Genomic DNA, 22483 nt, shown 5'->3' on the forward strand with positions numbered 1-22483 from the left:
TTTCAATAGGATTTTTTTTCCTTTACTATAGTTAATGGACTCACTGAATTCTCTGTCTACTATTATTTAAAACTATGTATTGAGAAAATAAGACTGCAGTACGTAAAATCAACTAGAGAAGATCTTGTGCCTTAGGCATAGTGTTATGCTGTCTTTACTACCACTAGAATATCAAAATTTGTCTTATGTCACAGGAAGTAATTCTGTCTAACTTTTATTTTATTTAACAATCAAAAACTCTCTCAAGATGATATTATTTGCTTTTTTATTTTCCTATTTTTATTATATACTAGGTAAACAATGAGAAGACTTCCCTAAAATGGTTTATTTAGTATATATCATAAATCTCAAAAGAAATGATATGTTTTACAGAAACTAATTAAATGCATTTCTTGGAGAAGTCACTCCCCCTTAGTCCTTTGTAACTATTCTGTGTAGATATCTATTGAGCTTCATTTACTGATACCTAAATCTTTAACTTCAGAGATAATTACAAAGATAAATACTTATTCAGAATCTATCAGGATGAAAAAATAATTTAAATCCCTTCATTTATGGTGCATTATTTAAGCACCAATAAGTTACCCATTGAATTTATTAGGAAAAAAGTATATGCTTTCGAAATCTTTGCTACAAACAGAAGTGGACTCACAAACACAAAATTTATGCTATGAGTATGTTACAGCTTTCCACTAGTTAGACAACTTCCATTCTTATAACAATTTCAATTTTCCTCACCTCTTTAAGAAAATATCGGATTTTCCTCAAATGAGATTTTATTTATTCATAAAGTCCACTTAGATTAGCTGAATTAATTAAGGAATTAGAATTGGCATCTGCATATAGGCACAATCTAAGTAGGTTTATAAGTTATTGACATTGATTTTGTGATCCCAGTTTTGAGAAAGTTTAAGAACTCCCAGAAGGTTGAAAAACATTAGTTAAAATTGGGAGGGAGTAGATAATAGGAAAGGGAACCAGAACTTCTCATCTCCAGAATTTCATCAAATTACTTCCCCCTCAGGTTCAAACAAGTAGAGCCTGGTGATGAGGAGTGTGAGAACAGAACTTCTCATCCACCAGATGTCAGTATGACAAATCAAAATGATAGAGGCAGAGAGGCTAAGAATTGGAAATGTGACCAGAGCCCTCAGCAAAGTGGACTGAAGTCCTTGGCTAGTCTCAAATTAACGGGGAACAAGGAATTTGGCTGGAAGACAACAGAATGGCTCAAAAGAGTGGATGGTCAATAATGTCTGAAGCTTAATTCCTCATTGTTTGTCCCAAAAGCTAAAGTTACTATAAAAAGCTTTTATTTATTTATTTATTTATTTATTTGTTTTTTAGATAATTGTGGATATTCTTTTTTGATCCTGCACCAAAATGTAACAAGTTTCTTGAAGGTTAGTTGCAATGTGGAATCTGAAAGCTTATCAGTGAACTTTTTGTGTTCTGTTACATTAAAATCCATTGGTTAAAAAGCAAGGAAGCAAGCAAGCAAGCTTTTAATACACCCGTCTGACAAGTTTAGAACAAACTTTCAGTGGAGGCTCTAGTGGCTTAGAATTAGTTCTTTCAAAGGCAGAAGACCCACAGAGATTGACAGCTGCTTGTGCTTCACCAAGACTTTATAGCATTTAAAGGGTGATGTTTTCCTGGAATAGAGATTCACTTTCTTAAAATTCAAAGCTAATACCATGTTTACTAACTTTGATGTCTCACTCAAATCTTAGGGAATAACCCAATCCCCGTTACATTATAGTAAGTTTCCCAGAATATTACTATTCTCTATTAATTTTGTTTAAATATTCAATCATTCATTCAGCATTTATTAAATATTTTCAAAGTTCTTGCTGCTAAATTAGTGTATCTATTTCCCTCTCTTTCTGTATCTCCCTCTGCCTTTGGAGGTAACTCAAAATACATATATACAGATACATACATACTGCACAGAAATATCCAAAGACCACCCAGAACTCACCTAGAGTCAGACTTGTTTGCACATATGAACTTGTTGTACTAAGGAAAATCATGTACCATGAGGATTATGGAGTCTCTATGCAAGAGGAAGCTAAGATCAGATCATTAGAGACTTGATCTTATGCTGAGCATTTGGAGCAAAGTTTAAGGAAGTATGTTTTCATGTGGGATTGGGTGTTGTCAGGTAGTGAGGCTAATCCATGATTTGGGTATCTTATTTTATCTAGGAAGTAGGAGAAGTCAAGCTGGGACAGAGTTGTTCTTGGAAAAGAAGCAGTAGCATTCATACCAGCCAGGAGAGAGGGATGTTTGGTCATTGTGATGTTCACATTTGTGCGGGTTTGTCTTGATGGATCACAGTCACAGAGTGATTTCATCTAATGTTAACATTCTTTGAAGTTGTTAATGCCCAGTAGAGAACACCACAACCTAGTTGTGAGCTGCCAGGCAGACTACAAGCTATCAGCATCTATATACACAATTTTCCTTTTCAGTAGCTATATTTTTTACCACAAGCTCCAGCTAATTAAAACTTTAAATCATAGTAGTTAATACCTGCTTAATACAGAACGGATAAATCTGAAATGGGTCTTACAAGAATGTAGGAAGAAATTTTTAAATTACCCAACAGATTAATACCTTTATACTTAATAAAATAGATAATATTATGTACCTATAGTAAGGGAACTTACAGTAATTCTTTGTCTTTTGAGAAGCATTTGAAGTATAATTTTTTTAAAAGACACACTTTAAAAAGAAAAGAAATATAAATACAATATGAGGCTTTGAAGAATTTAAAGTATAGTAAAATTTACTATGCAAGGTGTAAAGTTTTTGTATAGTTCACGTTGTATGTGAAAAGTGCTTCAAGCATTTGACATGCAAATATAAGACATTCTTCTTTATTAATGTTAAATGCATCTCTATTCTTCTCTAGACTGAGGATGGAGAAAGACTAATGTTACCGAAAACTGGAATTTTTAACGTTTATAATTCATTCCTATTTCAATGATTTGGATGAAACTTAAAAATCTGTGTGATTTAAAAGTAATTCAGTCTAGAAAATTAAAACTATCAGCAAGAAGAAAATGTAGATCTTCCCCCAACTTGCTACATTTGTCTTCTAGATGAGTTTTATCCATTTCTCTCCATATAGTTTCATGAGAAGCAGATGTCATAACCATGAAATGGACTTATTAAACCCTTGGATTAGAGTAAATCACATATCCGGCAGATAGCTGCCAAGAAGTAACCACAGAAAAAAGTAATTTGTGGGACATAATGTAGTAGCATAGCTTCAGTGTGCTCTAGTGCCTTCAAAGGTAAAAGTGAAGAGAAACTACTGAAAGTTATCAGCAGGAAAAAAAATCTGTATCATGTCATGGGTAAAGCGTACATTTGAAAGTGCTGCCTTAAAAAAAAAATTAAAGTTATTTTTATGATTTCTTGAGTAGTGTTCTAGGACCTCTATGGTCATCTGGGTTTTATATGTTATGGTAGTTATATAAGTTGCATTTAAAGTGTGAGAGACGTGCATTGCTGAAACTATTTCTGAACAACAATATCTAATGGGAGAAAAGCAGACTTTGTATGATTTTTGCTGAGGTTGCTTTCTTACTGTCCTCATTATCATAATATTTAATAAAATTAATTGCCCTTATATACTCACATATATTTTGCATGTCCTCATAATGGATGATACTATGATGTCATCTACTATAATCTTCTGACTAGACCGGCCAAGTATATGTGATAGTCTTTTTAGTTCAATGTTCCTGTGAATTCATAACTTTTGAATTTGATTGGTTTAACTCTAAAGGTTTAGTCTCATTACTGCCTCATGGATTAATCATATTTCTATCTAGAGGTAGTTTAAGTAAACCTATGTAAGTAAGTCAGCAGTTTAACTTCAAACAAAATATGCAGTGCACCTATGTGACACTCATTTAATCAAAATTTCAAACATTGATTTACTTCTTTTGAGGTGTAATTTCAGCTAGCTGCTAGTACTGGGCTCATCTTTCTCTATCTTCAAAATTCCCTCAATAAATATGCAGATTGAAAAGGAAGAAATATATCTAACTCTATTTGCAGATGACATGATCATGTAATAGAAAACCCTAAGGAATCCACTAAAACCTATTAGAACTAATAATAGAGTTCAGCAAAGTTGCAGGGTACAAGATCAATATACAACAATCAATTGTATTTTTATATAATAGTATTCCTAAATTGAAATTAAGAAGAAAATTCCATGCACAGTAGCATCAATGAGAATGCAATTCTTTGGAGTAAATTTAACAAAAAAAGTATAAAACTTATACTCTTAAAACTATAAAACATTATTGAAGAAAATTAAAGATGACTTAATAAAGGGAAAGACATTCCATGTTTATGGACTGGAAGACTTAAAGTTGTTAAGATGGTAATACTCTACACATTGCAATCTCTATTAAAATCCCAGTTTGTCTTCTCGAAAAAATTGAAAAATAGAAATTCAAGGAATTCAGAAAGCAAAACAAAACTTACTATGAAGTTTCAATAATCAAGATGGTGTGGAAGATAAGAATAGGTATACACAATGAAGTAGAATTGAGAGTCTATAGATATTTTCTCCCATATTGCCTTTTTGTTTATGGTTTCCTTCCCTGTGCAAAAGCTGACAAGGGCTTAATTTCCAGAATATATAAACAGCATATAAACAAACAATGTAGTTTGGTGCAGTCGTTATGGAAAACAGTATGGAGATTCCTCAAAAGACTAAAAATAGACTTGCCATATGATCCAGCAATCCTACTCTTGGGCATATATCCAGAGGGAACTTTAATTTAAAAAGATACAAGCACCCCAGTGTTCATAGCAGCACTATTTAGAATAGTCAAGACATGGAAATAACCTAAATATCCATCCATATCCAGGTGACTGGATAAAGAAGTTATGGAATATATTTATATAATGCAATATTACTCGACCATAAAAAATAATAAAATAGTACCATTTGCAGCAACATGGATGAACCTGGAGACTGTTATTTTAAGTGAAGTAAGCCAGAAAGAGAAAGAAAAATACCATATGATATCACTTATATGTGGAATCTAAAAAAAGAGACAAATGAACTTATTTACAAAACAGAAATAGACTCACAGACATAGAAAACAAACTTACGGTTACCAGGGAGAGAAGGGGATGGGAAGGGATAAACTGGGAGTTCAAAATTTGCAGATATTAACTACTATATATAAAATAGATAAACAACAAGTTTATACTGTATAGCATAGGGAACTATATTCAATATCTTGTAATAACCTATGATGAAAAAGAATATGAAAGGAATATATGTATGTATAAGTATGACTAAACTATTATGCTGTACACCAAAAATTGACACAACATTGTAAACTGACTATACTTCAACTTAAAGAAGGAGTCTATAAATAACCTTTACATTTAAAGTAAATTGATTTTTGACAAGAGTACCAACACAATATAATAGAGGAAGAATAATCTTCTCAAAAAGTGGTGCCAGTTCAACTGAATATCCATATACAATAAAAAAGTTTGGACCCTTTCCCCAAACCATATACAAAGTGGATCATAGGCAAAAATTAGCTCAAAATGAAACACAGACCTCAATGAAAGAGCTAAAAATAAAATTCTTAGAAGAAAATATAGGCGTAAATCCTTGAGGCATAAAGTTAGTCAAAGCCTTCTTAGATAAGACTGCAAAAGCACTAGTGACAAAAGATAAAAATACATAATTTATAAATTGGACTTCATCAAAATTACAAATTTTGTACTTCAGAAGACATCATCAAGAAAGTGAAAAGACAACTTATAGAAGAGGAAAAAAATTTGCAAACCATAAATCTGATAAGGAACTTGAATCTCTCTCTGTATATACATACATATATATATAGAGAGAGAGAGAGCTTTTATAGTTCAACAGTATAAAGACAACTTAATTAAAAATGAGCAAAGAATATGAATAAAATTCTCTAAGGAAGATATATAAATGGCAGATAAACGCATGAATAGATGCTCAGCATCATTAATCATTAGGAAAATGTCAAGCAAAACCGCAACGAGATGCTATTTCACACCTTCTAAGATGGCTATGACCAAAAAGATAGGTAATAATAAGTACAAGCATGTGGAGAAATTGGGATCCTCATATATTGTTGATGAGAATGTAAAATAGTGCAGCCGTTTTGAAAAACACTTTGGCAGTTCCTCAATAACTTAAGCATAGAGTTATTATATGACTCAGAAATTCATTCTTCAGTATATACCCAAGAGAAATAAAATTGTATGTCCACCCAAAAACTTGTACGCAAATGTTCACAGCAACATTATTCATAGGAGCCAAATGGTGGGAACAATGCAAATGTCCATCAACTGACAGATAAATAAAATGTGGTCTATATATGATTAGACAGATAGATAGGGATAAATTTTTTTAATAAGTCAAGCATTTGTAATTCTTTAGGATATAAATTTATTCCTTGTTTCTGCTTATTCTTACCCAGGATGGTTTAATACTTAATTTTTTTTGTGGTTTTTGATTGAGAGCCAAACGTTGATTTTAACCTTTGGGAATCGTATGAGGGGAGTGGAGCCTGGGTTTCACTGCTTGAAGTGGGAATCTTCAAAGTGGCTGAAATTTTGCCAGGTTGGTGATGTCCCTTCAAATTCTCTCTGGAGTAAAGTATCTCCAATACTCTCTCTCTCTCTCTCTCTCTCTCTCTCTCTCTCTCTCTCTCTCTCGCTCTCTATCTATCTCTGTCTATCTACCTACCTATCTATCCATCCATCCATCTACAGAAGATAGACTAGCCACACATAAAATGTGTAAACAAATAGACAGGGTTAACAAACTATAGTCCATGTGCCAGACACATATTTTTGTAAATAAAACTTTATTGGAACACAGCTGCTGTTGTCTGTTCATGCATTGTACCACAGCAGTCAGAACTGAATAGCTACAACAGAGACTGTAAGCCACATGAACCTAAAATATTTACTATCTGGCCCTTTAAGAAAAAGACTGAAAAGCACTGAAATAAAGGATAAAAACAAAACACTAAGCCAGCAGGAAAAGGCTATCAGGGAATTTCATGCAGAATATTAAAAAGAAACAAATGAAATCACTATTATAAATAAAATAGTAATAATAATTTTAGACTTAAAGTTTTCATGGGTGGATTAAAAAACAAATTAAATACCCTGATAGACAATTTGAAAATTGGGATATATGTAGTATAGATAGATAAGAAGACAGAACTATGGATGAAAATTTTTAAATATGGAAGATAAAATGACACATATGGAGTTCAATGGAGAGAATAGTGGAGATGGAAGGGAGGAGATACTCAAAGAAACAATGACGGAAAACTTCACAGAATTGATGCCAGACCTGATATAATAAGCCAATAAATACAATAAAAATTATATGTTTAGTCACATGATATGGCAGTTGCAGTGCACCAAAACTAAAGAAAAAAATAAAGAACAAGAGAGAAAAACTGATCATTGGAAGGTAACCAAATTAGACCAAAGGAAGACTTCTCACAGCAACAAATATAACTGAAAGAGGAGAACAATATCTCTAGAATATTTAAAAGGAAATAATCATCAATCAAAACCTTTTTCCTAGCAAAGTCTAACTTTCTGGAGTAAATGAACTTTGAGACAAAAATCATCCTTACGATAGACAGGTTCCCTGAAAAATGCTCAATAAGAGAAATAGTCTAAATCAATGTACCTAATGATATTAGGTATATATTGATAAACTAATCTCAAATATATAAATGAAAAGATTAGTGATTAGATGGGGAGAACTTTGACAAATCTATTGTTATAGTAAGAGCTTTCAACATATCTCGTTTGATTATTGACAGGTAAATAAGTTTAAAAAATTAATGAAGGTAGAAAAGATAGAAACAACACAATTAATAAGCATGCCCTAATGGTGTGATATAGAATTTTGTCTCCAAAGAGATAATACATTGTCCTCAAGTATATATATTAACAATGTTTTTAGTGGTCACATTATAGGCAATACAATAATTATAAATAAATGCTAGAGAAGTTACATTATACCGATAACCTAAAAAATGAGTCAAAAAGAAAAATACACAAAATATTATTTTTTGCATGTCTTCATAGAATGCTCAGTTAAAAAGATGGACAAATTATTACAAATAATAACAGAATTTACCAAAGTGACAGACAGTAAGACCAGATTAAAACACCAGTTATATTTCTATATGTGAGTACTAGTTTCATAGCTTTGTGAATTTCATCAGGTTAACCTCTCTAAGCTTCAAACTCCTCATCTATAAAAATAGGAAAAATAACAGAATCTACTTCATAAAGCTGTCAGAACATCATATGAATTAATATGCATAAAACTCTTAGAATAGTGCCTTGCATATTATAAGATCTAATTAAGTATTAGATAATAAGTAATGTAGTATTTATAATATTTTAGGTGAAAATAAGCATTTAAGCTCTTATGCACAACCTTTTATAATCTTCCACTTTAATTAGAAATCATAGTTTCTACCATATTTATAAGGTTTTTGTTTCACATATTGGGCCAAATAAAGGCCACCTTCAAGACAAACACTCTCCATTGAGTATTTTTTGAAAAATACTTGTGATAGAAGTAAGACAAAATTCAGTGTACAGGTTTAAAAAAGTTCTTATACAAGAGAGTACGTAATACAGTGCTGGGAATTTTTTTTCAGCAAAATATTATGGTCTTCTGAATGCCCCTGCAATATTTTCTGCTTTGGAAAAATCAAAGGATTTTGCTGAGGATTTTACAACAATCATAGAAACTTGGGCAGAATTTGCATTTTCTCCCAGACCTGTAATTGTGCTTTGGCCACTGAAAGAAATTTTATAAGCAAATCACATTTTATATACAAATTTAACTAAGAAGTTAATTATTTCCCTACCACTACTAAATAAATCAAAATAAACATTTTAGTGATATTTATCTGAAGACATCCAAAATTTTAGTTTAATCCATGTGTTTCAGTTTGGTCTTTAATGTCAAATATATTTTTTCATAAATATAAAAAAGTTGCAAAATCTTTTGTATTTGTTCTCAATATGCATCAAAAGGATGGTGAACTGGACAAAATAAAGGTATTAGAAAGTAAGAAGGAACATATATGAAATAAAAAAAGAAATTACTTTCAGAAAAAAATGATCAAAATGAATAATTTTAATATATATGCAGTGCAAAGAATATTGAACACAATAAAATATAATAAAGTTGAAGACAAATTAAATAAATTTTCTAAGAAATTAGAGGAAAAGGATAAATAGACAAAATATTGAAAAACTAAAAGATGAATGATAAGATTAGGTGAACCAATTAAGTTGTAATTATAATTCAAGAAGAAGCAAACAGAGGAAGTAGAGAAGAGCCAATAATGAAAGAAACAGAGGGATATTTAGGAGACTTGAGAATGTGCATACTGATACAAGGGAAATAAAATAGAGTAATATTAAGACATAGCTTAGTGTCTAAGGTTGATATTATTTTTTTTAACTTAAAAATAAAAGAAAACTTGAAAAGAGATTCTACATTGTCAATAGTTGCCTGCAAAATAATTAAAATGGGACTAATCCAAACTTTTTATTCACCATTAGATTCCGAAAGACAATGACCAATCCACACAGAAGTTTCTGGAAAGGTGATTTGGATCAGCTTGATTGGCATTTCTCTGCCAAAGGAAAAACAATTTTTTTTCAGCTACATAAGAGCTTAGAAATGAATACTGAAGGGCAATAAAGTCAGTACATATCAAAACTTGAAAGATAGTGTTAAAAAGAAAAAAAGTATAATAAATATACTTAAAAATATTAGTGTAAATGTGCAATTTAACCTTTAAAGAATGTAAAATAGGATATTAAATCAAAATAAGGCAGATGCCTTCCCTCTGAAAAGATAAAGCAGAAATTAATAAAGTAGTAATAAAACAAAACTAAAAATTTGATATGATTAATAAATGTTTGTTTAAAAAGCAGAAACTTAACAAGAAAAGTTATGTAGAAAAAAAAACAAAAACAATTAACTCAGTATTCAATATAAGAAAGAAGACAAAATAATCATACAGAAATAGGAAGAATGAAAAAATAATGTAGTAAATGCAGAGACATTTATGAATGGTAACCTATAATACTAATAAAAAAGTGAAAAATTTTTTCTTCCCATAAAGTTCAGTAAGAAAGATTTCTAAGAGGGGTAAATCAGGTTAATAAAAAATAAACAAATACAAATACAGAGAAATAGAAATTGTATGTGCTAATCAACAAAGAAACAATTTTAACAAAACCCAGGGAATTACTATGCTATGTCATAGTAATTTGAATAAAATATCAATTAGTGAAAGAACTTCTGAGAAAATTTCTGGGAAGATAAAATAATTAAATATGACTTCAGTTAAACAATAACCAAGTAAGAAAACTAAAAATTTAAATTACAACCTTGAAAAAAATGTTCATCTTAAAATTTTTTTAAATAGCAAAGAAAATAAAAATTCCTCCAGTTAAGAAAAAGAGGGAAAGTGTCCTAATTTATTTCACAATGCTATGAAATCTCTAATACCATCTTGATTATGATGGGTTTACCAGTTTCAAGTGTGCCACCTGACATAAACAGGTAGAAATCTGGCAAAATGTAGAAAACAACAGTTTTTAGACATTGGAAAAAAGATGACTCAGGACTTTGACTGTTGAAAAAAGGAACAAATGAGATAATTTTTACTAGTGCCTTAGTTTTCTGGGAAGAATTTTGGACAGTATAATTAATGGGCTGGGGGTTGGGAGCAACTCAAGTAGAACACAGCTGTCTATCTGTGTTACAGAATCAGAGATCGGAGTTTGGGGAAACTACAGCAGATATAATTTTTAAATTTTGTTGCAGAGTATCAGAAAAGAAGGAGCCATAAGAAGTAAGGGCTCCTGAAACCTGCATAGGATTCACCTTGAATGAACAAAAAGGGGTTCATGTGTAGAAACAATCCTTTACACTGAGAAAAAAACTACCAAGAGGTAATAAGTTGAACAATTTCCAGATAATACACAGGGCTAAGAGATATTCAAGTCTGACCAGCCAGAATGAAGAGACCACATCAGACATGATGTAAATTAAGTAGAGGCCACAGAAGGTCTAAGCCTTTTGTAGGGCTAACCTAGTCCTAAACTAAAATTTACTCTAAACCTACCCTAAACAGTCACAGAGAAGAACTGAGGCTCCTGCCAACAGTCAGCCGTGTGAGTGAATACCTTGGAAGTGGACCTTCTATCCCCAAACAGACCTTCAGACAAGTGCATTCCTGGTCAATATCTGATGGCAACTATATGAGAGACACTCGGCTAGAATTCCTGACACACAAAACTGAGAGATAAAGTTTATTGTTGTTTTGACTTAACTTTGGAATGATTTGTTACACATGTTACACAACAACAGATAATTAAAACATCAAGATGAATCCAGCTACCTTCACAGATTAGTGTCCAATCTACAACACTAGAAGCAAATACTAAGCCCCAATTTGTTATCATCCCTTGGGTGGACCACCAGTTACCTGGTGTGGGTGGGGGATGGTTATTTCATTGGATCCTTTCCATAGATAGAAGAAAATTCCTTGTTCTCTTAAGAAAATACAAAAATCCAGGTATAGGTTTGCCTTTCCTGCTGGAAGGGCTTGTGAAAGAACCACTATTAGCCAACTTATAAAATACTTATTTCATAACCATGACACCCCTACAATAAAGTGTTTCACCTGGGATATAGTTCATGGCAAAAAGTGTGGTATTGCTCTCACATGCACAGAGATTGGTCTTTCATCATTACTCACCTGTAGAAGCCCCCGTTTTGATGGAGTAGTGGAACAGCCTGCTGAAGGCTCATATATATTCCCAGCTGGGAGATGATATACTGTGAGGTTGGGTATAAATTTAAAGGATGTAGTATATCCTTTTGTTAGGCAGTTGGATAAGTGGGGCACCAGGCACATAGGTGGAGGAGAGGGACGATGGTCTGAAAGATTGCCTTGGACCCGCCTCCAGCATAAAGGGACTTTACTTCTTCTAAATGAGTGCCAGCAAAAAAATCGGTTAAAACCCGACAGCACAACTATGCAGTAGCAGAAAGGACTTAACTGGACACGACCAATGTTCATTGTTTAGACTCCCCCCTCCACGGGTTTTTCTGTATACACCGTGGGTAAGGACATGCACAAAGGGGCCAAACATAGCCAAGCATTCCAGGGACAACAGCCATCAACCACCTCTAAGCGAGGGTATAAGAGAAAAGGGAGACAAACCCCACGCTTTTCCTCCCTTGGAGCAGCCCACCTCCCACTCTTGGAGGTATACTTTTAAAAATAAATCTTTTAAACTCTTTCACTACACAATGCACTGTCTCCCAACTGTAAACTTATCTTTCAGGTATGACAAGAACTGGGATCTTTACCTTTTGGGATAACACTTTAAATCTACAACCAGTGTATATGTTGCCACCCCCCATAAGTAGGGTACAGAAGTCAGGAGGGAGGAGGGAGTGCTCTTACTATTATACTTAATAATTCACTAAAAGAACATGTTTGCTTCACCTTCCTACAACCTTGAAATTGATGGATTTGGAAGTCCTAGTGGCCAAGAGAGAAGAATTTCCAAAATAAATGCAATCAAGTTTCTAATGACATGGAAGTAAGTCTGTCTCGTGTCCACTATTCAGTAAGACCTTCAGATATTTTTCCTGATTAATTATATAAAATATTTTCTTAAAAAGTAAGATCGCTTCTAAGATTTGAATATCAATCATGTGTATAATGCTTCCCAGAAACGTGTGAAAGTATTCTTTGCATAGAAATACTTAAAAATGCGAAGTGAGAAATAACCAACCAGTAAAATAATTTATCTCTAAAATTAGCATCATAGACTTTAATAAAATTGCCTCTATTTTTATATAGTATATCTTAAGAAGAATCTCTCATCTAGACATTTATATGATAATAAATGTGAATTCCTCTCAAACTTATTTATGTCATCTAATCTATACCATCATATTAATAGTGTCATCATCTGTCATTAAATCATGTTCTTCTTGTCCTACATCCATCTATTCTCAGCTTTCAGGAATGGTGGCTCATTCTGCTTCTGGTTCTCTTAAAATTCACATTTTCTTTTCCTCAGGGCCATCTGCCTATATGGGTTCAGTGAATCATTAAGCCCCAATCTCATTTCTCTAGATTAGTAACTTTATTTTTGTCCTTTCTTCATTAAAATTTTGATTTTTTTTTATGGCAGAAAATTATTCATGAGGAAATGTCATCTTAGCTACCATATTCAGGCACTTTTAGTTTGAAGTCAAAGACAATTACAGTGAATAATAAGTTATACCTTTAAACTGGAGTGATTGACCATGGGGATATTTCTGGGTATGCTAATTCAGCATGTATATAGCATCTAAAATAATTAAGAGTGGTAATTTTTGCTAATTTGTTATTATCGTTAATATCAGATTTTATATTGAGAATAAGAATGTAAGACACGATTTCTGCCTCTAAGGCTAGCAGAGCCATGTTGAGCAATATAAATCCCTGGGGTGTCTGACAAAGATTCATTACATTTAGAAATCTCCCTACTAAGTCCTCTGTATTTTTGATTTATGGTCTTCCTGAGTTAGAACAATTTCACACTGTCCAACTTAAATTGAAGCTGGTTAGATCATACTTTATTTTGTTTTTATGTTTGATATTTATGGTATGAATTTGATCATCTCTCAAGTTATATCAAAACAATCTGTCCACCAAACAAACCAATATTAATGGCTAACAAACCAATACACTTTTTCCAAAATTATTGTCAACACCATGAACTGTTTAAATTCCTTAGGTTTGGGAATCATTATATTGAAGACCTGATTCTGCTGAGATGTGGGTCAATTTGTGATAACACCTCTCTAGAAATGAAGCACTGAATCATTTGGTCAGACCCTGTTTAAAAATAAAGTTTGAAAGAGACAAAGAAAGGAGAGAGGAATTAAATAAGAAAATATTAAGGAAATAAAAAGGCAAGCAACTGAACTAAACTAGGTCTTGTCTTTTAAATACTTTATATTTAAAAAAAACACAGCATGGAATTTATTATAATTTGTTTTGGTGGGTGATACTAAACACATTTATTGCATTTTAATATTTGATATCTTAACTTCATAATTTGAAGAATGAGTTAGCGTTGTGAAGGAGCCGCTGTACTAAAATAATTAGTAAGAGGGGGGCAGGATAAATCAATCAGGCCAAATACAGTGTCTATAAGATTGATCATTTTTGATAGCTCGGACAAATTTTAGCAAATCTTACTTACCTAAAGTTAATGGTATGAAACTGAAAATATTCGTAATCTAGTCAAAAAGTCAGAAGATAACACTCACTCCACCAAAATGTTTTAAGAAGCTAAAACATAATAGAAACACACAACACTGAAAGTCTGTGCTTAACTTTTTTAGTTTAAGGGTAAGGGTAAGATTCAGTTGCTTGAAAATTTCTTTATATGGATTTCTTCCTGACTAACAGTACTGAATGAATAAAATATCACTGTATTTATAAAGCGAGTAAGTTGGAAAATTTTTAAATTCTTCAGATTGCATGTGATGTAAATGTCTATGCTAAAATAAACCTGATATGCAGATAAACCAGTTCAATTAAATATTGCATAAATGGTAAGGGAATTAAATATGCACTTAAATAATTTCAGATACATCATGCATTTTCATTACATTATCAATTCTGAACTTATGTAGGAACTATATAGTATAGAGAGCAACATACTCTATAAGTTGTATTCAAAGTAAATAAATCAATTCAGATGGCAGAGTAGTCAGATCTTGAGCTCACATCCTTCCATGGACACATGAAAATTACAACTACATATACACAGTTAGAAGGGGCAAAGTCTCAGTCTAGTCAGAACCCACACCCCTCAGTGTGATAACCTACAAGAAGGAGGGATATCACAACTGTGGTGGTCCTTTCTGAGGACTGATGGGTCCAAGCCTCACACTGAATCCCCTAGACCAGGAGACCTGTACAGGGAGGATGAGCCCACATAATGTCTGGCTTTGAAAATCAGCAGGACTTACCCCTGAGAGAACAGGAGGTCTATGGCAAACCAAGGCTCCTCTCTTGAAGGGCTTGAGCCCAGACTCACTCACTCTGAGTGCCAGCACAGAGGCAGTAGCTTGAAAAGTGCCTGGGTCATAGAAGAAGGAGATTCATTGACTAACTTTATGGAATGTGCCTTAGGGGCAGGGATCTGGTGGGACTTTCTGCAGGGATAGAAGCACTGTCAGGTGCTATTTCTTCTTAAACTCTCCTTCCACATAGCTGGCTTGGCACTGACACTAATATCCATTGTGTTACTCTCCATTAACTTAGCTAAAGATGTGGGCCCTGCCCTGTTGTTCCCCTGAGGGCCAGCCCCTCCCAAACTGCCCACCCCAGCTCCCACTCTAGGGGGCCAGCCCTGCACACCAGCACACCTGCAGCAGTCATGGACCTTGTAGCCAGCCTGCCTGGGAACCAATCCCATATACTAGCATATCTACAGCAATTGTGACTCAACCACAACAAAAGAGCATACTCAGCCCACATGGGGTTACCCCTGGAGCATCTGGCTCTGGTGACCTTTGGGGACTGTACCACTGGATCCCACAGGACACCTTCTACATAAGGCCACTCTTTTAACACCAGGAGGTGTGGCGGATATACCTAATACATATAAACAAACAGAGATAATTAGAAAAAAATGAAGAGACAAAGGATACCTTTTAAATGAAAGAGTAAGACAAAACCTCAGGGAAAGAACTAAACAAAATAGAGATAACCAATTTACAAGATAAAGAATTTAAAGTAAATACTCATAAAGATGCTCACCAAACTCAGAAGGATGGGTAAAGTCAGTGAGAATTTCAACAAAGAGATAGAAAATATTAAAAGAGCCAGTCAGAACTGAAGAATACAGTAACTGAAAACAACTGAAATGAAGAATGCACTAGAGGGAACCAACAGCAGATTAGAGAGCTTGGAAAAGTGGATCAGCAACCAGGCTAGTAGAAATTATCCAATCAGAACAGCAAAAAGAAAGAAGAATTTTTAAAAGGAAGGTAGTGTAAGGGTCTTCTGGGGCAACATCAAATATACTCACATTTGCATTATAGGGTCTCAGAAGGAAAAGAGAGAAAGAAATGGAAGGAAAATCTGTCTGAAGAAATAAGGCTGAAAACTTCCCTAACCTGATGAAAGAAAGAGACATTCAAGTCCAGGAAGCTCAGAGTTCCAAAGTAAATGAACCCAAAGAGACCCCCACCCAGACACATTAAAATTAAAATGTCAAAAGTTAAAAAGAGAATCTTAAAAAACAGCAAAACAACTAGTTATACACAAAGGAACCCCATAAAAATATCAGTTGATTTTTCAGCAGAAACTAACCCAGTATATTCAAAATACTGACAGGAAAAAAACTTAACAATCAAGAACACTCAACTTGGCAAGGTTATCATTCAGAATTGAAGGAAGATAAAGAGTTTCCCAGACAAGCAAAATCTAAAGGAATTCATCAACACTAAATCAGTCTTACAAGAAATGTTAGAGGGACTTCTTTAAATGGAAAAGAAAAGGCCATAACTAGAAACAAGAAAATTACGTGAGAAAAAAAAAATCTCACTGGTAAGGGCAAACATATAAGGAAAACGCAGTGAAATCAACACCTTTATAAAGCCAGTATGAAAGTTAAAAGACAAAAGTAGTAAAATTATCTATATCTAAAATGATTAGTTAAGGGATACACAATATAAAAAGATTTAAAATATGACATTAAGACATAAAACATTGCAGGGAGTAAAAATGTAGTGCTTTAAGAATGCCCTTGAACTTAAGCAAACATCAACTTAAAATAGACTGCTATGTACATTTGTTGTTATCCTCATGGTAACCACAAACCAGATGCCTACAACAGATACACAAAAAATAGAGAAAAAGGAATATAAATATAACACTAAAGAAAGTCATCAAGTTGCAAGGGACAACGCTAAATAAGTTAAGTCAGACAAAGAAAGACAAATACTGTATAATTTCACTTATAGGTGGAATCTGAAAAACAAAGCAAACAAAACAAAACAGAAACAGACTTACAGATACAGAGAACAAACTGGTGATTGCCAGAAGGGATGGAAATGGGGAATGAACAAAATAGGTGAAAAGATTTTAGAGCTACAAATTTCCAGTTATAAAATGAATAAGTCTTAGGAATGTGACATACAGAATAAGGATTATAGTTAATAATACTATAATAATTTTGTATAGTGATAGATTTATCATGGTGATCAATTTTTAATGCATATAAATGTCAAATCATGTTGTACACCTGAAACTAATATAATATTGTATGCCAACCATACTTCAATAAAATAAACTAAATAAATAAATAATTTTTAAAAGTAAATAAAGCAATCCAAGAAGTGATTGGTCTCATTTGTATACCCACATAGGTACACATTTTTTTGGAATAGGTAAAGACAGAATAGGATATATGAACAAGGATAATTCAGGCATAAAAGCTGTTCAATACATGGAAAACATACATTAATCAAATTGTAGAAGAATGAAAGAATAATTTATAAGATTTTAAAAAAGGATCTACAATTTTACCTTTTGACATGCATACTTTATGACTTAGAAAGGAGGATCTGCAATAGTACCTTTTAATCCTCTTTGCCTGTTTTGTCCAGCCCTACCCTTCTCCCCTCTGGCAACCACTAGTACACTGAAAACACAAATGTGTCAGAGTCACAGGCTTGGAACCTTTTGAGACATAAGTGTCCTTGTGCCTGCATCTACAGAGAGAGATGTCCATCAAAGACTTAAAATTTGAGTTGTGTTTTGTTCTTAATAATTGAAAGGTTTATAGATCAAAATATCTTTTCAGGCCATACAAAGATTATATTATGTTAGTGTTAAATTGAAATTCAAATCATTTCTTATTTCATCCTTATTCTGTGAAACTTTTAAAAATCCTTAAAAAATATCTAGTGGGTATGTTTTCTGCCTTCCTTTAGTAAGTTTAGCACTGGTGAATATGCTTTTGAATACATAAGCTATATAAATTTCCTCACATAGTTCAAAAGAAAGTTATAAAAAAAAAGCCCTGGGTAATTTAATCTATGGAACATATTAAGAGAAATCAAAGGCTGGTTATTTTGCAAGCTGACACTTGAATTTCATCAAAATACTCTTTGTTGCAGAAAAATTCTGGGCTTGAAGGACAATAAGCTTGATTCAGCAAGGTGTTTCCTATGTTCTCAGAAACTTCCTTTAACATACTACTTCTTAGGATTGTTCTAATGTAGATTTGGGGTAATATAAAGACTGTTTAAGTGAATTGTAGCATCTATTTCTTAGAATTCTATTTTTCAAGGTCGTAATATTTAGATACTAAGGAAGATGAGAATAATTTCAGAGAGATACTTGACTAATAAAGAGCATATAGCCCCAGGTGCTTTATCTTATTTTATCCTTCTAGTCATGACTGTGTTAAAGAATCCATATATTCTTGCAGTTCCCTGAAAGTTCCTCTGTGTATGCATTCATGTTTGCATGTACATAAGAAATATATCTATGCTATTGTATAACTATGCTATGAATGAATAAAACATTTGAATTAAAATTTTTAAAAATCTCTTTTCCATAAATCCAACCAATAAAATGATTAAGCATCAAAGTATGCAACTACATCAAAAACTATACATTTCAAAGGTATTTTCTAGTATGTATGAGAATGACTTTTCTGTCTAAGCTAATTTGAATTTTATGGGTATGCAGAAGTGCAATATATACCCTACAAACATCTCATCTATGACATTTACTCGCTTCTTCTTGAGAACACGGGAATCACAAATACACAGATTTTTAACCACTAGCATCATTAATTAAAAAACAAACAAAAAGGAATGAAAAACAGGGCAAGCTAATTTCCCAGTACTATCCACTGTACCAGATTATGATTTACTTCATTGAAATCATGTAATAATGCTACGAAGTAAATTCTCATTCCATTTCATGGATTAGGAAATTTCTTGAGGAAATAGGCAATATCCTTAGTATTAAGCTACTACCAAATAAATATAATTGATATTGAAATCCACGTCAGTCTGAATCCAAAGATCTCATTATGAAAAATAATAAATCACTTTGTACATTCATGGTAATTTTAAAGCTTCTCCTGTGTCCTAAATATAATACAGAGCATTTATTATAATTTCCAACTTGTCTCTTTGTCAAATCTTTGTTACTATTAGACTTAGCTCCTAAAAAAAATTGAGTATCATTAAGTGTTTGCCTACTTTAAAAAAGAACCATGACATTCAGATGGAGAAAAGATAACTTATTACAACTAGTGTAACTAAACTCTGAACCTTTTTTTCTTATTTACCTATGTGAAACAAAGAACAAATTCATTATGACACTGTGATTAAAAGAGTGCTATAACTGCCTTATGGTTGAATTGGGTTACGTGAAATATTCTCAATTAAGAGTCATAATTCGTGAAGTATGCTTAAGGGATGTTATATGTGTAAAGAATAATGCTCACCTGATAATAACAGGATTCTGCTTTAAAATAATGGCTTTGTTTAGCTGTAGATTGGAAACTAGAAGTGCATTCTAAGTACAGATATATAAGAATTTATAGACATAAGAAGCTATACAAATAATTGGTTTCATTGAAATGCTGCAGCTGAAATATTTGCTCTGATCATTCACTGTGAACAATTTAGATATCCCCAGATGTGAAGGCAAGCAAGTTATTTTACTGCAAGTTCTGGGGAACAAAAAGTCATTTAAAAAATCTTCATAGACCCTCACATTATCTCAAATGTTCTGTACTTATTATTGGACCCTCAATTTCACTAAGATTATATTCAACTACAAAATATAAAAAAATTTAAATTACAAGCCTCAGAAAGATAGCACAGAATGGTTGTATGCAATTTGCAAATGGGCACTAGTAAGAATACCATTGAGTTCTTGCTGGATAAGTTATTGTGATTTCTCTTTTGTCTTCCCACCAGAGGAAACTGTTATCAATGTGCCTTTAGTTTACCATCTAAGTTGTAGAAATGAAAATCCTCGGAGGAACCATTTATTATTAAGTAACTCAAATGATTGAGTCAGAACAATTCAGCAGTTGGAAATTGTAGTTACTTAAAAAGCTTCTTTTTCTAACTTCAGCTTAGTTTGTGAAAAAGTAAAGAAAGCCTTAGGTATATACATTTTCAGATTATAGTTTCAGCTGATACACAGGAGGCCATCCTACTCTTAAGACTGAAATTTATTTTCTTCCTTATAAATAACATATCTTATAACTTCATATGCAAAGACCGAGTATTTGGAGCAGGGCACAATAGCATGTAGCCTGTATTGTATTTGGGTTGATTTTATGGCCTTTTCTTTCCTTTCAGAGAGAGGAGAGAAAGATATAAATATATCTGAATTAATTTTCTTCTTTTTCATAATATTAAAATATATCTATAAATCATCACATTCATAAATTGAAAAGTTTCCAGGTATTTACTTTAACTAATTAAACTCATAGATTGCTACAAGCACTGGTACCATATATGTAATAAAATATAGTTTATTTTATATTTTCCTTTTTTAATGTAATGTTTTCCAGATTTTAAAAGTAACAGATGTAGTTACTCTTTTGTTAATGAATGCATACCCTCCCACAGATAACAACCATAAATACTATACAAAACATGTAAAAACAACTATGTGAAACACTGGTGAGTGACCAAAGCCAGACAGAAACTGCAGATAAATAGATCCATGAAATACATTAGAATACACAAATCTCTAGTTAGTGAGATTTGTGTTTTTGTGGAATTTTTTCCTGAGGAATTTTTTCAAGGATTTTTTTTTCACTAGTCCACAAGGCAAAGATAGCTGACATTCAAACAGAAATCCATAATTTTACTGGCTTGAGGCACAGAGGATAGAGTTATAGGCTGCCATAGTAGCTGAAAAGTGAATGAAGGAATCTTGGAAAGGCAGGAACCACACGGAAATGAGTCCCAGTATCTGTGTTTAAATTCCACCGAAAGCCTAGAGTAAGATTAGGATGCTTGTTTTTACTACTTACGTTCAAATTTGTAGCTAGAAAAAAACATATACTATTCTACAGACTTTAAAGAGATGATAAAGATGATAAGAAGATATTCTTAAAATTTTAATGCCAACATATTTAATGTCTTAGATAATATGGACAAAATCCTTGAAAGATGCAATCTCGTAAAGCTCAGAAGAAATGCATCATCTGAATAACATTATATTTGTTAAAGAAAATAAACTTGTAATTAAAAACCTTTGTGGCTTGGAAAGAAAGAGGAAGGCAGGAGAGGGTTATTTGGGATTCTGTTTAAAACTACTTGGGGACACAGTTTAATCCCTATAGGGAGATAAACTACCTAGGTTTCAGAAACAAAGTATTTATATGAAGAAGACTATGGGCAAGATATCCAGAGAAAGGGTTAAATCTGTGAAAAAACCACTAATATGTCCCATGAAGATAAGGGTCAGCTTTAATCACCTGCCAAATACGGAGTTCTGGTCAAGTCAGATCTTTACTGTTTCCTTTTCTCCATCCACATTCTCTGATCCAGTAAACGGTAGACACTTGGTTAAGAAGACAGGGGTTGAGGAAAGGAACATATAATAGGTAGGGGAGAGGAGGAGCTCTGCACATAACCTCTTTCTACTTCAGGTGGCTGTCTTGCAGTCCAGAGATGGGAAAAAGAGAAGTTGAGGAGAGAAGAGATGGCATTTAAACTTTCTGTTGTTATATCGGACTGGACTTAAAAATACTGAACATTCATTACCAACAATGACCTGAAAGTCATGACACTGTCCCAAAATTTCATCCAGCAGAATGAGGAGACCCAGTACAATAGAATAAACATAAGCAGACAGCTTTATGAGAAACAATTTTATAATCCTAGAGGTAGGCATATTTGTTTTTTTAATGTTTTATTCACCAATTTTCTAATATAACAGACTTCACTTGGTTGTAGTATATTAATTTTGTATTCCACTGCTGAATTTTATTTATTCAATTTATTATATAATTATTTATATAATCTATATAATTATTTGAAATTTTAAAATTAATAAATAAAATTTGTTCTATGCTTTTCTATTCATGCTTTCTTTTTAGGTTTTGTTATTATGATTATAAAGAATTTATAATACAGATCAGAGATATTCCTACTTTTTGGAGTGGAATACTTTAAGTGTTATTGGAATTATCTTTTTTTAATAGTTAGAATGTAGCAGTGACACATATTTTTCTGTGATTATAACTTACTTCTCATTCCAAATCTTACATAGTTTTGTTCTCTGTCATTTCCTTAATCAAACTTAATGCA

This window comes from Camelus dromedarius, chromosome 7 (assembly GCF_036321535.1).
Source record: "Camelus dromedarius isolate mCamDro1 chromosome 7, mCamDro1.pat, whole genome shotgun sequence".
In the NCBI taxonomy this organism is placed as follows: domain Eukaryota; kingdom Metazoa; phylum Chordata; class Mammalia; order Artiodactyla; family Camelidae; genus Camelus; species Camelus dromedarius.